The sequence below is a fragment of the Acomys minous genome (genome assembly GCF_964271855.1).
Source record: "Acomys minous genome assembly, chromosome: 7".
NCBI lineage: Eukaryota > Metazoa > Chordata > Mammalia > Rodentia > Muridae > Acomys > Acomys minous.
The window spans coordinates 104,872,753-104,889,685 of record NC_140488.1 but is presented as its reverse complement, the minus strand read 5'-3'; the positions used below and the strand labels follow the sequence as shown (position 1 = coordinate 104,889,685).

General features: G+C 47.0%; 1 pseudogene across 1 annotated transcript; it reads left to right on the top strand.

The window, feature by feature from the left end:
• Positions 1-822: 822 nt before the first annotated feature.
• Positions 823-16,511, top strand: LOC311602710 (protein FAM156A/FAM156B-like; annotated as a pseudogene). The gene is made up of 3 exons (XR_014783646.1): positions 823-964; positions 1,272-1,371; positions 15,491-16,511. The product of XR_014783646.1 is annotated as a protein FAM156A/FAM156B-like (transcript).
• The last annotated feature ends 422 nt before the right edge of the window (positions 16,512-16,933 follow it).

Here is a 16,933-nt window from a genome sequence, read left to right as displayed (position 1 = left end):
CTACATATAGCAAAAACTCTATAAAGTGCTTCTGCTTTGCATTAATACATAAGACACATACACAGACTAATTTCTCATTACAGAAGAGCAATATAAAAAAAATCTCACGAATAATTTTATCCATGTAACATTTGTTCCATGATGATATTATTTGATTTAGACTTGAAGTAGTTCATTGTTTTTCACATCATGAAATATTTCTTGATTAAAGAAATCTTTACATTAAATAATAAATGCAAAAGCTTTGTTATTGCTATTGATTCATTTCATTTTCAAGATTTTAATTTAGTTCATTGTAAAGAGATAAGTCAGTAAAAATTTGGAAGTCTGATAGGCAATACACGTGGCCAATAATGTGTGAGAACACTGCTTTATCTAGGTATAATTTCTGATTTTTATGTTCAGCTTCATCTTTATAAAGACAGTTTAACTGAAAAGGCTTTAAAATAAATGGGACACCTGACTAGAAAGTACTGTCTCAGACAATAAAGCAAGATTGAAGACTAGGGAAAAATAAGTGAACTAAGACAAATATATGACTAAAAACAACTAAGAATTATCTTTAATGAAAGATCTGGTATGAATATTCACATGATAACATGAGAAGAATGTGCAAGAATAGTAATGTCAGACAGCCCAAACTAATTAGTTCTGAAAGCAAGAATGTGGGAAAAGATACAATGGAAAGAAGCATTAAAACATTTTTTAAGACAAGGTTTCAAGGGAGTAATCAGCCATGGTGTCATGGTGGCAGTCAAGTCAACTAGCTACTGTGACATAATACTTGTTGCTATAGCAATGACAGTGACCTGACCGTACACAAGAAATATCTGTTCAGTCTTCCTAGCCTCTGGCTGAAGGGGCATAAGGCTGCATGAATCTTGAGAGTTGCCCTATGGCAGGGCTTAAATTCATATAAGCTGGAGCCGTTACGTCAATGGATGAAGACCATGGGTCTAGTGAGGTAGAGTTTTAACATTTGGCCATAAACTTCTCTGTGTTTCTAGTGGCAAGCCGTGGTAGAAAGTGAGATGGTGGTTTGGGGAACGCGGACTTGGGCTTTGGGTATACATAGAGTTCCCGTTTGACATGTTTCCTGCGCTGCCTATTGCCACCTGCCTGTAGAATGGGGACCCATTCGAGCAGCACTGACTGGCACTGTCCTAGACAAGACCCCAGATTTCGGTATTGGCACAAGGCTGAAAGCTGAGCATCCCAAAGATCGATCACTAACTGACAGATTTCCCTCTCCCTTTGAAAACTGTTTTCAGGAAAAGGAAAAGAGATGGCGAGGAGGAAGACAACCAGCATTCCTCTCATTCAAAGAGGAGTAAGGAGGACCAGGCCTTCCAGGACCCCCGTGGAATAGAGGTAGGAACTGTGGCCGCATAGCCTCTCCTTGTGACTCACTGCCCACACTGAGGCATTCATTTCCATCCCCACACGGCAGGAGAACCGTCCCACATGACCTCGTGGAAGTCTCCTCATTGGCTGCGGTGGCTTTGAGCCAGAGCCGGATCTTAAGTATTGTGTTAAGCATGATTTTACTGGGCCACAGAACAGACACAGGGTCAACAAGGAGACTTTCCAGAGCACAACCAGGAGGAACTGGGTTCCAGAAATGTCTCCACCGTGCAAATGGGGAGGAGGGATGGCACCCACTTCCTGCAGTTAGGGCAGAAGTAAACCTGAAGAACACTGGCTGCAGTGCTCTTCTTGCTCCTCGCTGGAAAACTGAAAGCAAACTGGGGGTTGCGTGAAGACATCGTGGAAAGCTTCAGTGATGCTTGCTTGTGCTGACGAGCTGGCATTTCACCTGCAGCAGCCCTAACTCTAATAACTAGTGTGCAGTAGCCCAGGGTGGTTGGCATAATGTAGAGCGGAGGGAGCACTGGAAAGGTTTTCTGGACACATCGGGTAATAAGTAAGTTGGCAGCTCACTTTTACCTTGCCTGAGCAAGTGATCAGGGGCTTATCAGTGTGAGCCATTACTGCCGCTGTGACTCAACACAGGTAGGTTTTGGGTAAAATGTACCTAGACTCTAGGTCTTAGATCTATGTGAGTCAAGCAATTAGTGCTCTTGACCCATAGCATTTGCTGATGCACATAGCCACCTAAGTATGAATACCAGCCTTCATCTCCAAGGTTAGCACCTGTACATCTTTGGCATGTAAGTCTGCTCCCCGGATCAAAGATGTGAACTATGGTGGTCCAAATGTGAAGACTGAACGCTTCTGTAATTGTCTGTACTTCTGATAAAAACCAATGGCTTCACAGAGTTTTCCTGATGACTGAGTAAAGCAAAACTTGGAGTGTGTAAGGAAAGTGTGTGGATGACTGGTACAGATCCCAGACCTTTCCTTTGCTGCGGATTACATGGCAACTGGTTGATGTTCTCATGTTCAAGGACCTACAAAGGATCTACTTAGGAACAGAGAAACAAGTCAATCTCTTTTGTTTCTACGCTTCTTTTTTGATTCACAGGCATTCTGTGGAGCCTTAGCTGGCCAGGACCTCAGAGACTTGCCTGCCTCTGCCTCTGAGTGTTCCTAAAGGGCTGTACCACCATAGCCTGGCCAGGAAACCATTTTTCCTCCCTCTTTCCTTCTTTTCTTTTCTTTCTTTTTCTTTTTTTCCAAGACCGGCTTTCCTTGAGTAGCCTTGGCTGCTCTGGACTCCCTTTGTAGACCTTGCTGTCCTCGAACTCACAGAGATCCATATGCTTCTGCCTCCTGGAGTGCTGGGATTACAGGCATGCACCCCAGTGCTCAGGAGCTTTTTTGTCTTTTAAGGAGTGAGCTTTGTACTGAAGCAGGCCTTCTGAAGAGATGTTTCTAGGAGTGGTGAGCACACGCTAAGAAGCATTGGTGCAGTGATATTTTGTTTGACCTTGAAACATTTCAGGTCTTTATCTTCTGGGAAAAGTAGTTGTCTTTGTGAGACTCAGGTGTAGAAAGGTGTAAATGTTCGTGTTATGAAGAGCAATTTGGGCAATGAAAATGCACAGTCATTCATCAAGCTATCAGCACATTCCAGTAGGTCCCACATTCACACATTTCATTACTTCAAGAATTCCCCCTCAAGTTCATTGTCACAGGAAGAGTGTGACAAAGTACAGGCTCTATGACTGGGAGGACTGTTGATTGGATAAATAGCCATTGCAGATCCAGAAAGAATTGTTGTGTGGGGGTGTCTTAGACTGTCTTTGCCACTTGGAAGCACACTGAGCCTTCTTCCCAAGGTCTCATTTCCAGCACCACTGCTCGTTTCTCTAATCCTGTTCTGAAGTCACCAGGAACTGAGTCTCAGAATAGATTGTCTTTGGCATTGTGGCAGCATTCTGTGACTCAGTTACTTACAAAGTGAATCTTATTCCCATGTGCTGGGTAAGCTTTGAACAATGTCGCTATGTCCTCAGCCCCTTAGTAGTCTATATCCCCTCTTCATAGGATACTGTCGTCTGCGTGACATAGGAGTGTAATCCAAATATGCTGTCAGTTGTGATTCCCCAGCTTGCCATATTGTTCAGAATATAGTCCAACAAAAAGACCAAACAACAAACAATCAAAAAAAAAAACCCACATCAAACAACCAAGAAGGGAAATCTCCCTAAAGGAAACCACAGTGTGTACCAGGTGTTTTTGTCCACTGTGATAGCTTATGTGGTTTTTGAGTGTTCATAAACAAACTGTGTTGTAAAAGTGTTACGTCTGGATTTTTAGACTGGAGGCCTTATATGAGATACAGGTTCTCCAGTTTCCTTTCAGACCTCTTTCTCCAAGTAAGCCTTACATGCATTGATAGCTATGTGCCAGCTACTCACACACAGATTGGTTTGGCTTCTGTGATTCTCGTGGATACTCTTTGAATGCATGGATCTCATTGCATAAATACTACCATTTGATACCTACAGGTTATGTAGTGAACTGAGGAGCTCCATAGGACCTGAAACAATGGCATGTCTTGGATTCAGTCACTATTAAAGCAATCTTTGAGAACGATGGCCTTATGAGTCATACAATACCAGTATTCTTCAAACTTTAATTCAGATGAGGATTCTTGTGATTACATCCTCTTCTTTTGATAGTCTTAGTATTAGAGGCAAGAAGTTAGCAAGTGTGTGCACAATTGTGTGCACAAGTGTTCCTGTACCCAATGACATGGAGCCCAAGGTCTCAAGCATCTTAGGAAAGCATTCTAGCACTGAGTTACACCCTTAGCCTACAGAAGTCCAGAATATGACTCTTTCCTGGGGATCCTACATAATATCACCAACATGAGAGAATGAAGTTACTTCAAGAAAAGACAATTTTAAGAGCAAACACAAAGAGAGACGCTATACTAAGTCCACAAATAGGAGACCATTGTGAGTTAGTCATCAGAAATGTTGAGTGTTGACATATAGCTTTCATTAAAAAAAATGTCAAGGGCATTTCAAGACGTGAATGGAACCTTAAATTGCTGTAGGAGGAGCCCGTCTCTTCACTCTCAGAGATAAGGAATGAAAGGTCCTGTTGTTCGTATGTATGCATATGTGGTCATTTGTGTGGATGGAGTGTTTCCCACCATTTTTTTTTGCCACATTGGCACTTGGACCTGCATTCCATCTTTCTTGCTTTGGTACCAATCCCAACCCCATTTGGCATCTCTGATGGCTGCTTTCTCTTGGAGGGTGGGAGCTACCTTCCCTGATGCAGACAATTGGAATGCATGGTCCAAGCAGGGCCAGAGGATATGTGGAGGGATTTGGAGTGAGAGAGCCCGTGTTTGAACCTTCTTTCTGACACTTCCTAGAGGCTGGCCTTTGGGCCCATCACAGACCTCTTTCCTGCTCTGTCAAATGGGTACCAGTAAACCGATCTTGGCCGATAGGGTGCAAAAAGAATGGAATGAACGGCCCAAGTGGTTACACTTTATTGACTGTGAAGCCTTTTGTAGAATGTGAAGCCAGTATTCTTCAAGATGACCAGGAAATGATGACAGTGTCATAATAGCCATCCTCCTTCTGTCTTTCTCCTTCCAGTCTTCAAGCAGTGATAATGAAAGGAACCTCAGCAACATCAACAATGCCGAGCAAGAGAGTGTTCCAGATCGCACCTTAAACCAGAACCTTGCCGAACTTAACTCCAATATGCCTGAGTTCTCCCATGAGGACTATGCACTGTGCCAAGGCCATGGTTCTTACTCCCACATTAACGAGATATTGAAGGAGGCTCATTTCTACAGCCTACAGCAAAGAGGACAATCTCCTACTTGATGGCCTAGGCTTCCTTATGTCTTGTTTATAAAATCCAATGGCATTCACACAAAACAGTCTTGGCTTTTGTCTGTATGTTCAGTAAGAGGTCAATGGGCATTTGTACCCTTTGCTGTTTTGCCCCCTCCCTACCACAACCTCAAGGGGTCTTTCATGAGAATTGGATGTTCTCTGTCAAGTCTGGCGTCCCATTTATGTTGAAATGCAACATGAGGATGTCTCCCAAGTCTGACTGGATTATATTTCCAATTCAGTTTGGTTTCCACTTCGCTCATTTAGGGTTCCTATGTTAAATGTCGTTTTAAAATGTGATTCTTTCTTGTGGGAAATTGAGTGGCCTGGTAAAGGGTGTGTGTTTTTCCTTAAAACATGAAATAACAAACAACAATGGAAAAGCCAACACCAATCAGTAACGAGCAATGGGGAGCAGGGAAAATATGGGTGGGTTGGTCTCATCCTGAAATGAGCAGCGGGCTGGTTCTTGGGAGGGAGAATTCCTACAGAAATCGGTATCTAACTGTAATGGTGCAAACTTCAGCCCATGTTGGCTGTGAACTTGAAGCCTGTGTCTAGTAATTGCATCCTTGTATTCCAAGGGAGAAGCCTTCTTCCTTTGCAGCTCCTGTGTGTGACCTTGTGGAAAGCACTTATAATTCTGTCATAGAAGTGCATATGTGGCTTAAGCACAAACTTTGGATATTTATGACACTAATGTACTGTTCCTTACTGCTCCATCTACTTATGTCTAATGTTGATAAAGTCTAAGCTATTGCAAACAACATCTGACTTAAGAGGCACTGTAAAGCTGGGTGGGGTGACGGTCCATTGTCTAACAAGGCTTTCACGGGGAAGAGGGCATCTCACATCATCTAAATCGATAGAGTGGTTTGGGGCAGGATGGGTTAGTGGAACAGTCCATGTCCTAGCCCCTGGCAGACCTCAGCAATGGCAAAACAATCAGTACAGTTAATGTGGCTTGTGATGAGTGCGCTGAGACGCCATTAGAAGAACAAGTGATGCTACTTAGGGATGGGTCTGTCCCCGCAGTAAGTTATACTGAGCAGCCAATGCAAGCTGTGTAGGGGCGTGAGTCACACCCATCCTTCTTAGTGATCAGGTCAGCAGTCAAGGAACCAGAAGGCATCATACCATCTGCCCTGTGGCTGTGAGGGCTACCACTTGGTTTCACAGTAACTGGGAAATATTGCCTTGATCTCTTTGCTTTACAGCTCTCTATAAACAAAGGTCATGCTCTGGCAAGGGTGTGTGTGTGTGTGTGTGTGTGTGTGTGTGTGTGTGTGTGTGTGTGTGCTGTTAAGGACATTTTTTAAGAATTGCCAGTGTGTCCAAAGTTGGAGGACCAGCTCCACAGGAGAAGATGTTAGTCTTCTTGGCAGGGGACATTGAATTGAACAGATACAGAGACATTTTCTCTGTAGCAGTAAAGTGAACAACAGAATGGTAAAGAGGAGAAGGATTCTGGAATCTGAAACTGTGTACATACAAGACAAATCAGAAACACCTAAGGAAAACACTGCAGGGGGAAATCTGCCGCAGGCTGCGTGCCATGTGTAGGAACCAAGTCATAGAGGTGAGCTGTCTTGGTGATTAAAAGTACTTTCACAGTAGCCTGACAACCAAAGTACAATCCCTGGTACCCATGTGGTGGAAACATATCTAGAAAGTGATCCTTTGCCCTTTTGAAAAGAGGACACACATCTAGCCTGGCACAGTGGCCTGGAATCCCAGCACTCAGAGAGGCAGAGGCAGGCAGATGATCTCCGTGAGTTTGAGGCCAGCCTGGTTTACAAAGGGAGTCCAGGACAGGCAAAGGTGCATGGAGAAATCCTGTCTCGAAACAATTCCCTCCCTCCAAAAACCAAACCAAACCAAAACAAAAAGGGAACAAAGACATGCAGGCATTGCATGTAGTTGCATCTTTCCATGTGTGCACACACACTTGTCAGTTGTCACATCTAGCCATGGATGGCCTGGAGCTGTCTATGTAGACCAGGCTGGCACTGAACCCATGAAGGACTGAATGCTTCTGTCATTCTGCCTGGCCTTTCTTAAAATAGTCTTCTATTATTTTTAGTCAGGTTCTTACCATGTGACCATGCCTGAACCTAGAATGCCTGTCTAACCTCCAGCTTGTCTCAGACTCACACATATCTGAGTGCTTCTGCAGTATAAAAGTCTTGTTCTAGTAAATACAACATGCCTTCTGACACTTATTTAACTCTGTATAAGCAGCCTGTGCCCTAAAGATCTTAGTATCGATTGGAGAGCAGGGATGTTCTCGCACAACTGTCTCTCTTGTAAAGTACAAGTCCTGTATTGCGCTCGCAGGGGAGAGAAGGATTCTTTTCCATTGCAGAGTGCAGCACCTAGAGCAGGGATAGGACCTGCTGCCGAGAGGGAGACGGGGCTTGTGTTCAGGGAGTAAGGGCCTAAGGTATGTCTAGGAAAACTTGTTACATGCTTCAGTCCCTGTGAGCTCCTGACAATACCTGTTGAGGTAGAAGTCGCAGGCAGGGAGGGAACCTTGCAGCCGGTTTGCCACCTGTCCACAAGATCCCAAAGAAGGTGACAGGAGCCCATGATGAGCATAAGGCACGCAGCTGGCAAGAAGTAGAACAAAGATGTGAAAACCAGATACCTCCGTCTTTGTCCAAGCTCTTTTTCCTGTAATACTAATCAGCTCTCTAGGCATAGCAGGAGATGCCCACTCATTGCCATTGGGCTCCTTGACAGTTTTGAGCTGAGTGATGCCAACACAAGTATGAATACATCCCATGCACCATCCAAATCCAGAATATCTCTCTCTCTCTCTCTCTCTCTCTCTCTCTCTCTCTCTCTCTCTCTCTCTCTCTGTGTGTGTGTGTGTGTGTGTGTGTGTGTGTCTCTCTGTGTGTCTCTGTCTCTCTCTGTGTTTGTGTCTCAGTCTCTGTTTCTCTCTCTCTGCTCTGTCTGTCTCTCTCTGCTTTGTTTCTTTCTCCTCTGTTTCTGTCTCAGTCTCTCTCTGTGTGTGTCTCAGTCTCTCTGTTTCTCCCTCTCTGCTCTGTCTGTCTCTCTCTGCTTTGTTTGTTTCTCTTCTGTTTCTGTCTCAGTCTCTCTCTGTCTCTGTCTCTGCTGTGTATCTCTTTCTCTGCTTTGCTCTTTGTCTCTGTCTCTGGTCCTCTCCTCTCTCTCTCCCTCTCTGCCTCTCCAGTTCCCTCTCTCTTCCTCCCCCATCTCCAAATCAAGAGCTCTGACTTGGATGTCCTGTTCTGATGGTTTTGCATAGCCAACTACTCCTTGGTGCACTGGGGCTTTTCAGCATCTCTCGCCACAAAGTCCCTGGCTATTCATGGCCACAGACAAGGGGGCCTATCTTGAGTCAAACTGAAGAAGAGGGAATTTGGGGGACCAGCTGTCTGATGGCCATGTTGTACTCATTGAATGACTACTGGTCAAGTGCTAATAAGGAGATGAGTCGCTTGTATGCCTGTGTATTTCTCCCTGAGTGCCATAGCCTGTGCATAAATGAGGGGTCCCTCACATATCCTCTCTAAGTTTTCTCCTGGGGCACTGGTTTCACTTGTGATTTTCCCTCGAGGTGAGTGACAGTCACCTGCATGATATCACAGTCCTCCTGCTCTCTGTCCTTACCTGCACCAGGTCCCTGCTCCTAGTGACTTACTCCTCAGAGCATTTTCTCGAGGGAACCATTTTCTATCTACCTGACCACAACACAGAATACACTGGAGCAAAGGATACTGCGAGTTCTCCCATCGCCCACTAGATGTTGACTGTTTTTTTCTGAACTCTTGAGCCATTCTCTACATCATCGTTTTCCCCTTATTTCCTGAGAGGGCTGTGTAATAACTTCCCTTGTGTCCCCACCACATGAGGCAGATTTTGGAGCTGAATCTGATTCCACACTGCTAACTCCTTGGGGATTGTGGCCAGGATGTTTTCTGAAAGGAATAAATGGTTAATCATATGAGCCAAGACTGGAGGGGGACGCATTGTCCACCATGGGCTCAGACCCATTTTGTTTTGTTTTGTTCGAGTTTCCTTAAGAGAGTTTGATAGGGACCAAGTACATAAAAATAGCACATCTTCTTGACCTTTGTGAGAGGTGCATTACTGGTACAGTCCTGACTGGCTGGCCTTTGCCACACTTGGAGCCACTGTATTTTTGTACACTGAATTTTCCTGTGACGGACAACATAACAATGAGTTGTGAATGCTCAAGACATGTGGAGCAGAGAGGGTAAACAGAACTTAAGATGAAGAGCAGGGAATTGATGGCCATCTCTGGGGAGAAGCAGTACTGTCCGTTTCCTCTCATGGAAGAGGAAGAGGTCCAAGTTCTTGTCTTGAGATAGAAATAAAAACAGAAGTGTGCTGGTGAAGGCCTGTAACCCCAGCTAGTTGGAAGGCTGAGGCAGGAGGATCACAGACTCCAAGTCAGAGCTACAGAGTGTGTTCAAGGACAACCTGTGTAGGGTTGTGAGGGAAAATGTCGAAAAGGAAGATTGGAAAGATAGCTCAGTGGTAGAATATTCCTACCTAGGTTCAGCAGCTCAAAGACAAAATTAAATGTACCCAAATAAGTTAAATCTCCAGTAAAATGTCCATAACAGGAATGGAAGATATGCCCTATGTATATATACATTTCAGAGTGAATGTGGTAAGTAGGAGGTCAGACTGGCTCTTTCTTTCCTGCTAGTGGAAAGATGGATGGTGGTCATGTAGCCACAGAGACAACAGGATGGTAAGTTACTCACCAGGCGGAACTGAACAGATGCAATCATAAGCTTCAGTGTCCCTCACTCTCTTTAACAAGGCTTGACGTACTGCGATCCCTGAGACCTGGGACTGATTCATGAACTTCCCACCACTCATCTTAAGCATGGTCAGTCTTGAGTCTCCTTTGTGTTCCACAGGCCCTCGTGTGGACTTGACATTTGTGGCCTCAGGTACATTTCCTCAAGCGGGAACAGTCTCTTGCATTGACAGGCAGCATCCTGCTGGGACAAGGACTGTGTGCAGTATGGCACTGCTGTGGGAATATTGTGGTCCTTGGGTATGCTCTACAGTGCTCTGCAGTTGGGGGCATGTACATTGTGAGGTGCACTTGCATAGTGCTGCAGCCTGATTCCAGGGCATTTGTACACAGAGCCCATGCATCTAGACATGTGTTAAAGACAGAGTCTGGGACTCCATAATGAGGACCTGCTTGAGTTGTGGGCATCAGACGGAAGATGAACAGGAAGGCATCCGTCTAGTTTAACCTGCTTGATCTCTAACTCCAGAGGCACCAGTACCCGCAAGATCTGAATCTGGAACACTGTCTGCAGAGCCACTGTTGGCAAATAGGCAGTGGCACCTCACACTGATGTGGGCAGTCATACGAGGCAAGTTGTGAGGGTTGTTAAACTGGGGAAAGAGACATGCCCGGTTCCTTTGCCTGGATCGGGTCACTTGGAGGGCACCAGCCGGTGCCGAGGGACTACAAAGGTAAAATCTGGGGTGCGCTGTGGAGCTACTGCAGATCAAATTTTGGCGTCTTTTATTAGCGCTTAAAGAAGACTGCTCAGGTCAAGTGTAGTAAGGCAGGCTTTCCCCATCCATTAGAAAGCCCTCATTCCCATCGAGAAATGTGTATTTTTGCCAGAGAAAAAGAATCCAGTAGTGAGCAGTGTGTTTATTCCCCAACACGGGAGAGCCATGGTCTCCATTTTATGCTCAAAACCCTAGATGGCTTGGAAAAATTTAAAGATAAGCAGATCGGTATCAGCACGCCTCACAGCCAGGCACTTGGGAGGCAGAGCAGAAGGGTCTAATGGTGGAGGCCATCTTGGTTCCATAATGAGATCCAGGCCAGTTGGCAAAAATGTATTGTACACACACTGTTTGCATGTGAGAATGGGTGCATAACCATGTAGAACACACATAGACACACACAGACACACAGACACACACACACACACAGACACACAGACACACACACACACACACCACACCACACCGCACCACACACGCAGTCTCTCACATCCACACCTACCCAATAGGCATAGTGGCCCATTCTTCTAACCCAGAGGAGGTACAAGCAGGAAGATGACTATACTTCTGAGACCATTCTGTGCTACTTAGTCCACGCCTCACTGCAAATAAGACCTGAACTAAATCTAAAAGAGATAGAATAAATTAATAAAATGATTAAATAAATAACCTGGTTTCCTGAACCCAGAACTTAGTAAGTTAAGTACCTGAGGCTGTGTTATGCTTTAAGGATGGAGCAGCTACAGCTGTGGTGCAGCAGTTGGCTTACTCAAGTGAGCATCCATGGGAAGGACTCCTGCATACTCCCCGAGGCCACAGAACTTCTGTTATCTAGCTGAGCCACTGCTTGCCAGCACTGAGCTTCCATGACACGGTAGTTCATGTTGTAGGCAAGAGCACTGTGGAGCCTTGCTTATCAGGATGTGAGTCCCTAACTATGGAGGATAATACGACATGCCATGAGCCTATGATACTCGGTGCCATGCCACACATTGAATTTGAGCATCCTGTTGCCCTTTTCTCCAAGGTTTCATCCAACCTGATAGCTGCATTGTGGCATTCCTCAAGTAAAAGTACTTGGCGATCTTTTCTTCTCACTAGTGATAACCAATGCCTTAGCCCTGAGTGATAGGTCTATGTCAAGTGGGTTCACATACATATTGCTTCTGGCCCAGAACTCCTTGCTGCCACAATGGTACTGTCCCCTCCCATCAGGTCTCCAACTGAAGATCTCCATCATCTACAACGTGCCGGAGTCAAACACGATCTTAGCATCCCGTTAGCCACACAGCTCTCTGGCTTTGTCTGATTCCTTATACCCACCCTTGACACCAGGCTCCCCACAGTGTCCTCTCTTCCATCCTCAACATAGAATTTGTGCATGGAGCTGCAGTGTCACTGTTGTCCCATGAGACTGTCTCTCTTGCACTTTTGTAAGACTGACATCGCAACCTTTGGGATCTCGATATATTGAGGTACCATTCATTGAATTTGTAAAAGAGTGATTTGAGGCCAGGCGTGGTGGCGCACGCCTTTAATCCCAGCACTCGGAAGGCAGAGGCAGGCGGATCGCTGTGAGTTCGAGGCCAGCCTGGTGTACAAAGTGAGTCCAGGACAGTCAAGGCTACACAGAGAAACCCTGTCTCGAAAAACCAAAAAAAAAAAAAAAAAAAAAAAAAAAAAAAAAAAGAGTGATTTGGGGGCACTATTCTGTTCTGAGCTCTGGAATGACCAGCGCTTTTGAGGACATCTACAGAAGTATCTGCTAGAATCCATTTGTGATGAACAGTGCAAAATATAAGTGCAAGTGAAAGGATACAGTGAGGGAACTGGGGCGTTGTCAGGTGTCACACAGGCCCAGGCCTGCTTTAATGGTAATGTGCACAACTCCTCGCCCCTTCCCCACAATGCTTGCTTCAAGTATGAGGGCCAATGGCCACCATTTTAGGCTCACCTTGTGGCACTCTGCTTCCCACTTCAAACTCCTCAATCACACTGTCCTTGGACCTGGAATTCTGTTTTCTTCGCTGTTGTCCCGGAGGATTCCAAGTCCTCCTCCGAGTGGCAATGCAAAGGCCATTGTCTGAGAGACCTTCTCAGGTATCCAGGGCTTGCTCTGTTTAATCTCTGTGCCACCAGATCCTGAGACAGATTATAGTTTTGTTTTTGCATCAAGGCCAAAGCCAACTCAGTACTTACTTGTGAGTGTAAAAATTTGGCCTCCAGAAAAGAAGGATCCATGAGGATTCACAGCTCAGGCCCTAGAGCACTTGAAGTCCCACACGAATGTCACTTACTGAGCACAAGGTCGAATGTGAGATCCCTTGCCAGAAACCTGGTGTCCAGTGTGGACGGGAGCCTGTCCCACAGCAAGGATGATGCTGTCACCAGCTTTCCACAATGATGAGCTTTGCCATGGGCACCCACACAAAGAAATGGCTCCCCTCTCCCAATATCTTACAGTAATGCTCAAAACAGAGGCTGCTCAGCATCCCTCATTCCCACTCATTGAAGCCTACTGCGTCCTCTGTGGAAGGTGATACCACGAGAGACCCTGAAGACTCCTGGGGTTTGGCAGGTTCAGAGGTTGGTGAACGGCTGCCTCTGACAGATGGGACATCATAGGCCTGGTAAGAAGGGGTCCTTTGCAGTAGAGACAATGCCTGTAGACAGATGCCTGTGGACCTTGGCAAAATTCACATTGGCATTTGAGGAGTAACTTGGTTTCCTTATAGAAGCATTGGCTCCCGGAAGGAGCCAGAAAAGGACTTGTGTGAGAAAGGTACGCAGAGCATTCTGAATACCTTGAGGGGAGGACCTTGGTCATCAAGAGGGGAGACGTATCCCAGAAGGCCATTGTGCCGAGGCTCCGCTGACCCCTGGTAACATCATCAAGCTAAGCATGCTGGGATGATGGGTACTGTGCGCAGTCGGATGAGCAGAGGGGACAGTGACTGTGCAGTGGTGCCATGGAGCTTCTTCAGTGACTGCGGGGAAAAGCAAAGTCCAGAGCAGGTGAAGAGAAGCAGTGGTCTTTGCTTATTACTTTCACCAACAGTGGGATTCCCTCCCTCCACACAATTTCTCACGCTCCCTTTCTTTCATTCTCCCCACACCCCTCTATGCTTACTGTTCCTTTCTAACTTTGCATTTCCTGATCTCTAGTTCTGGAGGGTGGATTTTGAGTGACATCTGACTGGCAGTGCTGCCAAGGGATGTCATTTATATCTATGACTTGGAGGCACAATTTCTTGACTCCCATTGGGTAGGAAGATTACCTTGATCACCACCCCATGCACAGGTTACCAAGCATGCAAAATGTCTTTCTTCAAATGTTCCCTCATGCCTGAGCACCTTTGGGGCCAGCTTCTCTAGGCTGCATGGTTCTCTGATTGTCTTTCGACACTCATGTCACAGAAGCAGGAAGCGCTTGAGTGACCGATCTGACCAGGCGTCTATGCGGCCTCTTTTTCAGGCACGTCCAGGGGATTCTCAGGCCTCATTGCACAGCTGTGACCTGTGTTGCTCCTGTCATCTTTTCTGGGATAGGATGCACAGGGTGACAGGACACAACTGAGGTCAGTTTTACTCACGGGGATCATAGGAACATTTGCTCTCTGAAGTGAGCATATCTGCTTCAGGGACCTAGAGCACAGTGCCTGACACATTGTCACTCAGGGCATTGCTTGGTCAACTCCACCTTGCTGTTATCCGCAGGCAGAGATGTGACTCCGATGTCCCCACCCGTGAGTAACCACCAGATTTTTCCTCTGTCACTCATGCCTCCCATGCCCAGATCCTTCAGTTCCCCTTTTGTTTACTTCCCCAAGTTTCCTGTTCCTTGCTTCTCCCATGGGTGGGGAGACTCCTTTGTGAAACACAGCAGTTTGCAGCTATCACACATGCTTTGGGGGAGCCGTTTGCAGACATGGGTGAAAGCACAAAGAACCTGGAATTGCACAATGCGGAACTGGGGTTACACAGCACATCACAGGCCAATGGGTGGGCGGGCAAGACCCTACTCAAGCTGTTGAGCAGTAGTGGGCCCTGAGTGCCACATCAGGGACTGACTGTCCAACAATGAGTGGGAGGAGAGGCCGCGTCTAGTCTTCAGTTTAAGATCACATGTTGGTCCACAGGGAAGAGCCACCTCAGAGTCAAAGTCCCTTGTCTGCAGGATCCTGTCATTCTGATCACAAAGACGAGGTTGGTTCCGCTCTCAGTGCGGGTCATGGAAGAGATCAAGTCAGCAACTGAGGAGGTTGTAGCCAGCATGGCAAGGTGAAAAGTCAGATATGGGTGCGGTCCCAGGGTCCTTATAAGCCCATAGAATTCTACCCCCATGGATATATGTAAACACTTGTAAGAAGAATGCCTGTTACTGTCCATTCATTGGAGTAGAGTTGCCCTTGAGGGTTGGGGGGAAGTGAGGCCAGAATCACTGTGCTTCCCCATACGATGCCTTCCGTATCAGCTGTGAGGCCAGAGAAAGAATCCCAGACGCCATGCCAGAAACGCTGCTGATGTGTCATGCCCTGTGTAAGCTCTCTGGACAGGCATCATCTCCTGTGGCCCTTGGAAGAAGCCTGGGAGGTGGCCCCAGTTTGAAGATGAGGGACAGACAAAGTGAGATGAATAATCATGGGCTTTCTTTCTTCTCTTCTCACCTCTTATTACAGTCTGGATTTTCCTGGCTGCACACATTCCTCCCCGCTATCGCCTAGTTATTGCACAAGCCTCCACCTTCACTTTTTCTCCTGGAACCAGGGCTCAGTGTGGTGTCCAGCTGAGACTAGACCCCATGGAGCCACTGCAGAAATGGGATCCGATGTCGATTTCCGTGCCCTCCCGCATGGCGGCTGTGAAGAGCTCCCAAGAGGCCTCGGCAGCCCCTCAGCTTTCCTCCTCAGAGAAGCTAAGCTTGGGCCTCGGTGGCCTGAACCTCAGCCGTGGCCCTGGCTCAGGTGTCCCTGCCCCTCTGTCAGAGGGGCTGCTCCAGCAGCAGGCCCGGGAGAAGGCCCTGTGGCAGCAGTACTGGGAGAAGCAGGGCTTTCCTCAGAGGAAGAAAGTCTTCCTGAGGCACTCGAGACGCTGGCACTGGGATCACATGGCATCTTATCTCCTTGAAAGGGATGTCAGAGGCGACAGGGGCCAGAATCTGCTCCGATGCCAGGGCCACGTGCCGAATATTGCAGGCGTGAGTGGAGAGAGGAACGCGGCCCCCAACCCTCCCTCTTGGGAAACGCTGGTGCAGGGCCTCAGAGGCCTCACCTTCAGCCTGGGAGCCAACAGACCCGGCCCCCTGCCAGGGGCCTCGGCAGCAGCAGGAGCCAGAGGAGATGTGCCAGCTGGAGAGGTCGCAGGAAGGCGTGAGGATGTTCCAGAGGATGCTCAAGTAGAGCAGCGTGGAAGCAGGCTGAGGAGCTGGCCCTCGGAGGATGGAGGTGAAAGCGGATTCAGACAGTGCTGCCTTGCCAGCTCAGGGCCGGAACTCTTCTGAGGTCAAGACAGCTGCCTTTGCATGAGCCCCAACACCTGTGCTGTGCTGGGAGGTGTCCTAGGAAAGGCCTCAACTCTCCGCCTGTGTCTTTTAGCATGGCTTTGTGGGTGGGGCGCTGGGTGTTAGCCTATACAGCAGAGAACTGGGTACCAGGGTTCCCTGAATGCCCATGATGTGATTCCCACACTGAGGGTTTTCACTGATTTTCTATGGAACTCAATGCCCCCCTTCTCATCCTCCTGTTAACTAGAACCACCACTGTATATATATATGTTTATATATGTATATCTATGTATATATGTATATACAGAGAAGACATATGCAATATATGTCTTCCACTTGCCTTCTTGATGTCAATGTATTGGGTGACCCCACTCCCACTAAGGAATAACTAGGTATTATGGGATGCATGTGCTGGGTAATAGAGAGGCAGATTGACTCGCAGCCTTCAGAAGCTGAAGCAAGGGAATCCAAGCTTAAGGCACCTACCCAATGTACTGTGTTGGGTAAACCATCCAGTGGTGTCAACCTACATGGAAGGAGAGAAGCCTTCCTCCTTAGCCTCCACAAATGGTGGGTCTCTGGAGGAATTTCCCACATGGTCACCCCGTCATTGTCATAG